Genomic DNA, 9,061 nt, shown 5'->3' on the forward strand with positions numbered 1-9,061 from the left:
CACAGACACACAGACACACACACACACACACACACACGCGATATCTTCCATCCTGTGTGGACTCCCTCCTCAAGCCCCTTATCACCCACACTGGGAGAAGTCAATACAGGTCCCTCCGAGTGGAGCATTGGGTTTCTGCAGCCTGGTTGGAGCCCCTAGGACAGAACCTCTTGATGAAGTCACTCTCAAATTCCAGGCCTACTTTGTGAGACAATAAAAGTTAGTTGTTTTCAGCTGTTCAATTTTAAGGTCAGTTGTTCCAGCATAGATCCCATGGTCAATTTGGGAAATGTCCTAATATACCTCTTTTGTAGATTTGCCAATATAACTGACTTTCTTTAAAAAGATTTTTTTGAAGAGCTGGCAAGATGGCCTAAGTGGAGAAGAGGCAGCAGCAACCTTTGTTTCCCAAGTTCATCTACAGGTGGTTCAATGACTCACCTGAGGAGCTACTGGAGGAACGTACAGTGGTGGCCATTGCACCGGGGCCTCAGGGGTGGCTACACTCACTGCTGATGCACCTTCACAAGGCCAAGGAGGAGCCACCTTGGAGAAGCCAGAGGTGGTAAAGACCATGGCACCTGGGCGTGTGGCCCTTCTGCCAGAGGTGGTGCACAACTTGATTGGCATCCGCAACCCAAGACCTTCAGCCAGGTGGAGACTAAGCCAAGTTAAAGGCCACTACCTCCATCACATACAAGCCCAGCCTGGGGCCACTCATTCCTCCCACTTTGTGTCCCCTGAAGTAATCTGCCCAGCCAACAAAGGCACACTCAACTCAAAAAAAAAAAAAAAATGGTTTGAAGCCCTTCAAAAAGAACAGTCTTTAAATTTCACTTACCCTAGTGTTACTCAAATTCACTTGACCATCGAATTCTTTTGCCATGGAATACCTCTTCACATTTCAACATCATGCTGTTGCAAGAATCATAATTGGATTTTAAAAAATCTCATTTGCATTCAACTTATAAATCCTCCCTGATTAGGAAATCATTTGGGAGACCAGACAAGAGGATATATATATATATAATATTATGTATTATATAATATATATATATATAATTATAACACACCAATAAAAGAAAAATTTTAAAAGATACAAATGGAAAAAAAAGAAGAATGTATTAGCTTCAGACATAATAACGATTTTGAACTTGAGGAGGAGACAAATAACAGGGAGATACCAGTTATATCTGCCCCTTTGTATTGTAAAAAGCAAATATCTCCTTGGAAAGACTTTCTCTTATTGTATTACCTGGTCATGTGTTGCCTGGCCTCTCCTGCAGGAGAGGCTGGAAAGGTGACTATCTCCTGTGGAGCTGTGTGTATTTCTGTCTAGAACAAAAGCGAAATTTGTTAGCAGGCAAGAAGGACTAAATGGATACTGCACAGGCAAATGATAGCATATGAGCAGAAAGCACAGGAAGGAGCAGGAGAAGTCCACCCTGACTCCCAGAAGGACAATTCAGAGTTCCTGTGTCCTCAAGATGTATGGGCTCATGAAATATTTAAACTGCAAAACAGTCAAGAAATTAAAATATTTAAGCCCAGCTGCTGCAGAATACATATTTGAGAGGACATAAGAAGCAATTGCGGGGTAAAGGGTTTGTGGTTGTAGGAGGAAAATCTCTCAGGGATCACTCAGCTGGGAAATAGTCCTTTCCCTGCCAAAACTCAAATATTCAAAAAATCCCCTCACTTAACAACCTCAGAGGGTATTAACAGGAAGCTGGAACAAATTTATTTGCATCTAAACAGAGTGTACAATCAGAAGAACAAAAACTTCTGGGAAAATGCAAACCCAGGTGGTGAGTTTGAATTTAAGCAGTTTCAGGATGAATAACCAAGAACCTTTGCCATTAGTATGTCAGAGGTGAAGAGAAAAGTGAGACTTTGGAGCACACAGAAGGCAATCAGAGAAGGACCACAAAAGAGGAGGAGGTGGGGTGGAAGGACCTTAGCCAGAATCCAAACAGGAATCTCCTAGTCATTCATGAATGAAAACAGGTACCCATGGCAAACATGTATGGGACAGAATCAGTTCATGAAGCTATCATTGCAAAAGCCATGTCTAGTAACAGTGACTGAGCACATTTAATAATAAATAATTTAATAGCTAGAATGAGAACTGCATATTTCACTTACAGTCTTTGTTCTCACAGTGACTTTTGCAAATAAAAATGTATTTTTACAGTTCACATTACTATGAAAATAGTAACGTTCAGAAAAGTTTAGAAACTTGCTCAAAACCACATAGTAAGTGGCAGATGTAGGATTCTGACTAAAATCTGTCTGTTGCCAAAGCCCAGGCATTTCCTTTCTACCACAGGGTCATCTTTGGTCATTATAATACAGGAAATCTCTATTGATAGTATTTTCTTATGTGCAGCTTATCTAATAGATTTTAATTGCTCAATAAATTCAGTTCAATCTAGTCTTCAACACTTTTCTATGTGGCCATTTTACTTTTGTAATTTTAAAAAAAGTACAATGGCAAAGAATTTATTAGAGATGCTGAATCAGATCCTAAAGAACCTATAGAGAAGTTGTTTGTAGCATAGGCAATTGAATTCAGGGGCACTCTGTCACCTGTCACTGAGCTACATACATCTCCACCCCTTTTTATTTCTTATTTTGAGACAGAGTCTTGCTAAATTGCCCAGACTGACCTCAAATTTGCCATCCTCCTGAATTAACCTCTGAATAGCAGGGATTACAGGCATGTGCTATCATGGCCAATTAGCAAGATTCCATTGGGTTATTATTAGAGATTATGCATTATTGTAGTCTAAACATGCCCACCTCTTCGTCCATACATTAAAATTGTAACACCCCAAGGAGATGGTGTTAGGAGGTAGAGCTTTTGAGAGGTGATTAGGTAATAATGACTTTGCCCTAATATAGGAGATTACTACCCTTATACCAAAGGCCCCTGTGAACTTCCCTGTCCCTTTCACCACATAAGGACCTAACTAGAAGGCATCATCTATGAGCTAGAAAAGATAAGCCGTCACTAGACATGGAAACTGCCAGTGCCTGGATCTTGGTCTTCCCAGCCTCCAGAACTGTGAGAAATAGTTTTCTGTTGTTTTTAAGCTACCTCGTTTTGGGTGATTTGTTACAGTAGCCACAACAGACCAAGACACCCATCATCTTGTCTACCAAGACACATGACCAGACTTTTGGTAGCTATGAGACATTAGGGATGCTGAGAAGAGTAAAGAAACCAAAACCACTTGGTCAGAGGATTTATGATATTGTGTTGCATAACACATCATGGGAGTTGGGTAAGCTTTCCATTTCAGCCTAAGTCATACAGAAAAGCATAAAGAAGTTTTACATTAATTCCCCTGTGCCCTCCTGTGGTGCCTCCTATCTCCATGGAAAGGGAAAGCCTAGGAGCCCCACTGCTACCATCTTGTAAAAGGCTACCATTTTCACGTGCATCAGGCACGATGAGCAGACATGCAAAATTGCCTTGTTGTTAAGAAAAGTAACAGGAGCATCTGTGTGTTCCCTCCCAGGAGAGAAGCTGTAGATTTGCTACAAAGGAAAGAACATATTACATTTGCAAATTTCTTGTGAAAAGTTTGCCTTTGCTCAGAAATCATGGGTATTTGTTTTCTGGAGGCTTTTAATTAAATAATCAAAAGGAAAAGACTGTTCATGTCCAAATGAAATGCTTAACAAAGTTAGGATCAGGTATCCCTAAAAACCTGCTTGGAATTATGTTTATGCTTGAATAACACAAGTAGCATGTGATTTCTGCCCTGAGAAAAACAATAAAAGGGGTCAGAACATTTCCCTCCTTCAAGGTGGTCACCTAGTTATAATGGCAGAGACATGGCTACAGATAGCAGCCATCTCCCCTGTCATCTGCCTTCAAAGACCAAGTAAATTGAACCTATTCTGGGGCCCTGAACCATTTGGATGATCAAAGACAACTACCTTCAGAAGGAGGACAGAAACCATGCATAAATACAGAGGTATTTCCTGACACTATATTTTGATGTCCTGATGTTTTCATCTCGTTATGTTTAAAATAATCAAATTATGATTTGGAGTAAACAGAGGATGCATCCCAAGTTATGGCAGACCCTAACACAAACCCACATAAGAAAGTGGCAGAAACTAGGTTTCTCTTACCTTTTTAATCTATGGGGTCTCACCTTGTCCCTTGCTCTTTCACAATGTATGAAGTCACCAATAAATTCATTTATTTTACTAAAGAAAAAACAAAACTAGTGCAAATATATTATTATAGGTAAATCTGATTATTTTCAAGGAAATAACATTGGAGGGCAAAAAGTAGTATACAGGGATGGGGAAAAGCATAAGAAGAACAAAAAAAAAAACAAAAAGCCCAAGCAAGGTAGCACACACCTATAACCCCAACAGCTTGGGAGGCTGAGGCAGGAGAATTGTGAGTTCAAAGCCAGCCTCAGCTAACGCAAGAAGATCCTAAGCAACTCAGTGAGAATTTGTCTCTAGATAAAACACAAAAGAGGGCTGGGGATGTGGTTCAGTGACTGAGTGTCCCTGAAGTCAATCCCTGGTACCCAAAAAAAGAACAAAAAAAAGTATATAACACAAATATCTAGTCATCCCTATCTTTTTTGCTGGAGGAACACAGTCTCCTGTGTGTGAAGCAAGGTGTGAAAGTTTTCTGCTTTGATGAATTATCAAGATTTTTTTATGAATTATCAGGTATTTTCAATTACAAATCATTCTCTAATTATTAATATGGATCAACACTAATATAATGGATGCTCAGGATGCTAGAACTGCAGAATCTCCCAGACTAATATTTTAAAAGTTTTGTTTAGCTATAAAGCTCGTAATGTAAAGGAAGGAAGGAAAATAGGGAGGCAGGTAAAAGGAACAAGAGCAAGACTGAGTGGGAGAGGAGATAAAAGATAAACTTGCAGCTTTTATAATTCTCATATGAATGTGATAGTTTATAATTCTCAGATCAGTGTTTGGAGAGAGATACTCTAAATACTTCAGTTCTAACCTAATTCCTCCGATTCAAAGGACAAATTGCTAATATGCCCATATCTAGACAAATTAAATAAGATTAATAATACTTTATTTTCAAGGGAAATTGCAAAGAAAAAAACATCAAGCAATTGTAAAAAAAAAAAGAATGGAAGTTTTTGTTATAAAGATATAAATTTTCATTGAAATATATCATCCATTCAATTCTTGTTTGTATTTCACTTTTACTTATGATTATGTGTCATTACATGTTGAATGAAAAAACAATTTCAAACAATATAAAAACAGAGAGAAGATACATAAAGAATTCTCATAACTTTACTCCCTTCTAAAAAATAAAGTTTTAATCTTTTGAAAATAAAAAAGTATCAATACTTAATACATAAAAGAGACAGAAAAAGAACCATTCTTCCCAAAGGAATGAAGGGAGCAGGGAGCAGAACTCAGTAAATGTCTACCTTTTTCTCCATAAAAGCTTCTGAAAGTTCTAGAGAATTCCTTAGTCTTCTAGAAGCAATCATTCTAGTATATAACACAAATATCTAGTCATCCCTATCTTTTTTGTGAACTTTCATTGACAAGGCAAAAATTTATTTGAGCAAAGCTATAGCTAGAATTCAGATCTCCTGGCACCAAGTTCAGGACTTATGGATACAAATGTTTCTCATTCTAATAGCTGTGATGAAATTATCAACCCCAAAGGATCTGTTCTTTACCATACAGACTTCTTCACAGAAAATCTGAGATGAAGTCCAGCCATAGAAGCAATCAGGAAAAGGATAAAATATATATATATAATATCATAGCAAGATAATAAGCAATAGAACATGTGGCTAGGAGGTTCTACTGACCACCCAACATACTCTTGTCAGAACTGAGCTCCAGGAGGGGATGGCAGTCGCCTGTCAGCTTGCCTTGAGTCCAAGTAGAATATGATCCCATCTCGAGCTCAGCCTAATACAGCCCTGCACTTGACACAGAAGATTTTTCCAAGTTTTTTCTTCTGGGAGGAATGGTATTAATACATAAAAACATAAGCTATACTAGCAAATAAAGAACATGGCTAGACCACTGTCCTTTTGCGCCATTTTTTTTTTAATATTTGGGGAACTCAAAGTGATTTGTTTAAAAAGAAAATGTTTGAAAGCTCAGCTGATAACCGTGCAAACTCATGGAATCTGGACTTGGTTTACCATAACAGGTTTGCAGGGAATGGGGTGTGTTTGGGGGTGAACTCCACACCTAGCCATGGGGAAAGAACTGCTTACAGTGATCACATACCAACTGCCTGCTCTGAGTCAAACCTTCTAAGAGCACTTTACATCAATATGTGTCATTGTCACCATACACCCCTCATTATCTTCACTTTTCAGATAAAGAAAACTTAAACTTGCTGACGGTGAGTATGTCAGCCAGCTTTACTCAGAGGTAAGATGGAACACCAGTATTTATTCAGCAAATGCTTAATGGGCATCTAAGATGGGTCAGGGACCTACTAGGGGCTAGAGTCATTATGGAATAAGGGCAGCTCTCTCCACACTCATAGAACTAAATATGACCTCCTGTCCAATGGCAGGTTTGAAGAATTTGGAGTAAAGAGGGATACGTTTTTAATATTCACAGCCAGGCCAATCCCTTCAGAACAGGGCTCTTATTCCTTTTGCCAGTCTCAAATTTAGATTGTCATTCTGAAGGGAATATAATATATTGTCTAGCTCAAGCTAGGCAATAGCCTGAGCTGATCAGCAAAAGAAGAGGGGGAAAAATGAGCTGGATTCATGATTATATTAGCCTGTCAAGAACAATCCTAAAGGTAATTTATTATATATACAGATGTCAGCTACAACTCGTCAAAATTGCACCATCCCCTATATCATGTCTTTCTCTCCTGGAAGGCAGCAGTGGGATGTATGCTCTGAAAGTGATCAGCCTGAAGTTCAGGAAGGTGCAAGCCTATTCCATCGTTATTTGGTCAATTTATGGTCGATACAGATATAGGAGAACTCAAATATTCTATGAAAATGTGTAAGCAGTCAAAATTGCCATGGAAATTCTGCTAACATTATTATTATCACATTACTAATTCAGTACTACCACAGACTTTGCAGTAGTAATTTCATGTGGCTCGAATATGGCCCATAACAGAAAACAATGAAGATTTCTGCATAGCCCCTCTCCCTGGAGGGGTACTTAAGCTAACCTCCAACGCTACTATACCCCTTGCAATGTCTGACTGTATTTCTTGAGGATGCCACAAACCTCTCACTGGAAAGCGATGCATAAGCCTGATAACTGGGTAGTCCCTGAGAACAGGCACAAGGGCAGCCAAGGTCATTTTTTTCAAGCACAGAAGGAAGAACCCTTCTGCTCAGTTTTCCTAAGTTCCTGAACAGTGACTAACAACCTGGTGAGGAAAGAAACTGGTCAGAGGCCAGAGCAATGAGCTGGAATTCTGGCTCTCCACTAACAAGCAGTGTGGTCTTGGCCAGCCATACCAGCTCCTCATCTGGAAAATGATGGTCTTGGACTAGACCATCTCAAAGGACACTTCCAGCTCTCAGATTCATGGATTTCATGATCTGACTCACAGAACAGTCATGCAACTAGCTGCAAAGCCAGGCAGATGCAGAAATTTGCAGCTCCCTAGAGTTACATAACCTTAACTGGAATAAGCTTCTTGGAGTGGATTTGAATTTGTGGGAATTCTATGCCTCATTTGATGACAGGCAAACCCACGTGTGAGCAGAGGGGTGACTTAATTATAGAGAAACCAAAGTTCAGATTTTCTAAGACATTTTAAATTTCAACCATTCGTTCTCATCATCCCCATAAAGACATCTTACCTGTCAAACTGTAATCCCTGATAGTTAGGCCAGAAAGCACAATCTCTGTTAAGAAATCTTTTTTTTTTTTTTTTTTTTTTTTTAAAGAGAGAGTGAGAGAGGAGAGAGAGAGAGAGAGAGAGAGAGAGAGAGAATTTTTAACATTTATTTTTTAGTTCTCGGCGGACACAACATCTTTGTTGGTATGTGGTGCTGAGGATCGAACCCGGGTCGCACGCATGCCAGGCGAGCGCTCTACCGCTGAGCCACATCTCCAGCCCTCTGTTAAGAAATCTTTTAAACCTGTGCAAGACATTTGGATTCCCCAAATCTTCTTTGACTCTCATGGAGCAATATGCACATGATATCTTCTTTGGTTTTATTCTGCCCATATGAAAGTTGATGTATTTTGTCTCAAAATAATGCAACTTGGTAGAGTAGTTTCATATATAGTTTTTCCATTTATGGATTTGAGGTTTTTTTATATCCATCAACACTTTAAGATAGGTGGGATGGTATGTTTCACTATTTTACAAATGCTAGAATTATAGCCCAGGAAGGTTAAATTTGTTGCTAGCAAATGTCAAGTCTCTGCCAACTCAACTCTGGGCTTCCAATTTGATTTCTTGTTCACTTTGAAATCAGAACAATAGCAGTTTATCCCCTGAGGAAACTAAACTGCTACCTATTTGCCATCTCAAATTGATTTGTCAGGTATGACTTAGGCTCACTAGGATGAGACAGGATAAAATGCTGGTTCATGGTCAGGATCAATGACTGCAGGCTGCACTCGAAGGTTCATGGTCTGACTTGGGACCAACAAGTAGGCTCAATGCACTAATAAGTTCCTGGACCACAGATATTGACCTTTCTGAACCTCTAACAGTTTACTATGTAACTGAATGTGGTTGTTGATCATAGAAGCCAGGCCTTGAATTAGAATGATTAAAAAAAATGGATCTATATTCTTGCTGTTCCAGTGTGATCCAGCTGCATGGGTATCACCTGAGAACTGTTAAAATGCAGAGTCTCTGCTCCACCCCAGATGCACTGAATCAGAATCTGCATCTTAACAAAGGTCCTGGGTGGCTGGTGTGCACACTAGGGCTTGAGAAACACTTCCCCGAATTCCTTTCCATCCTTGGGGATCTAAGGGCAAGAGTTTTATAAGTTCAACTTTCTGGGCATGCTAGCCAGTGGGGGCAATTGGTGCAAGTCCACCCTGGCAGTCTGGATACTTA

The sequence above is a fragment of the Urocitellus parryii genome, chromosome 4, assembly GCF_045843805.1.
Source record: "Urocitellus parryii isolate mUroPar1 chromosome 4, mUroPar1.hap1, whole genome shotgun sequence".
In the NCBI taxonomy this organism is placed as follows: Eukaryota; Metazoa; Chordata; class Mammalia; order Rodentia; family Sciuridae; genus Urocitellus; species Urocitellus parryii.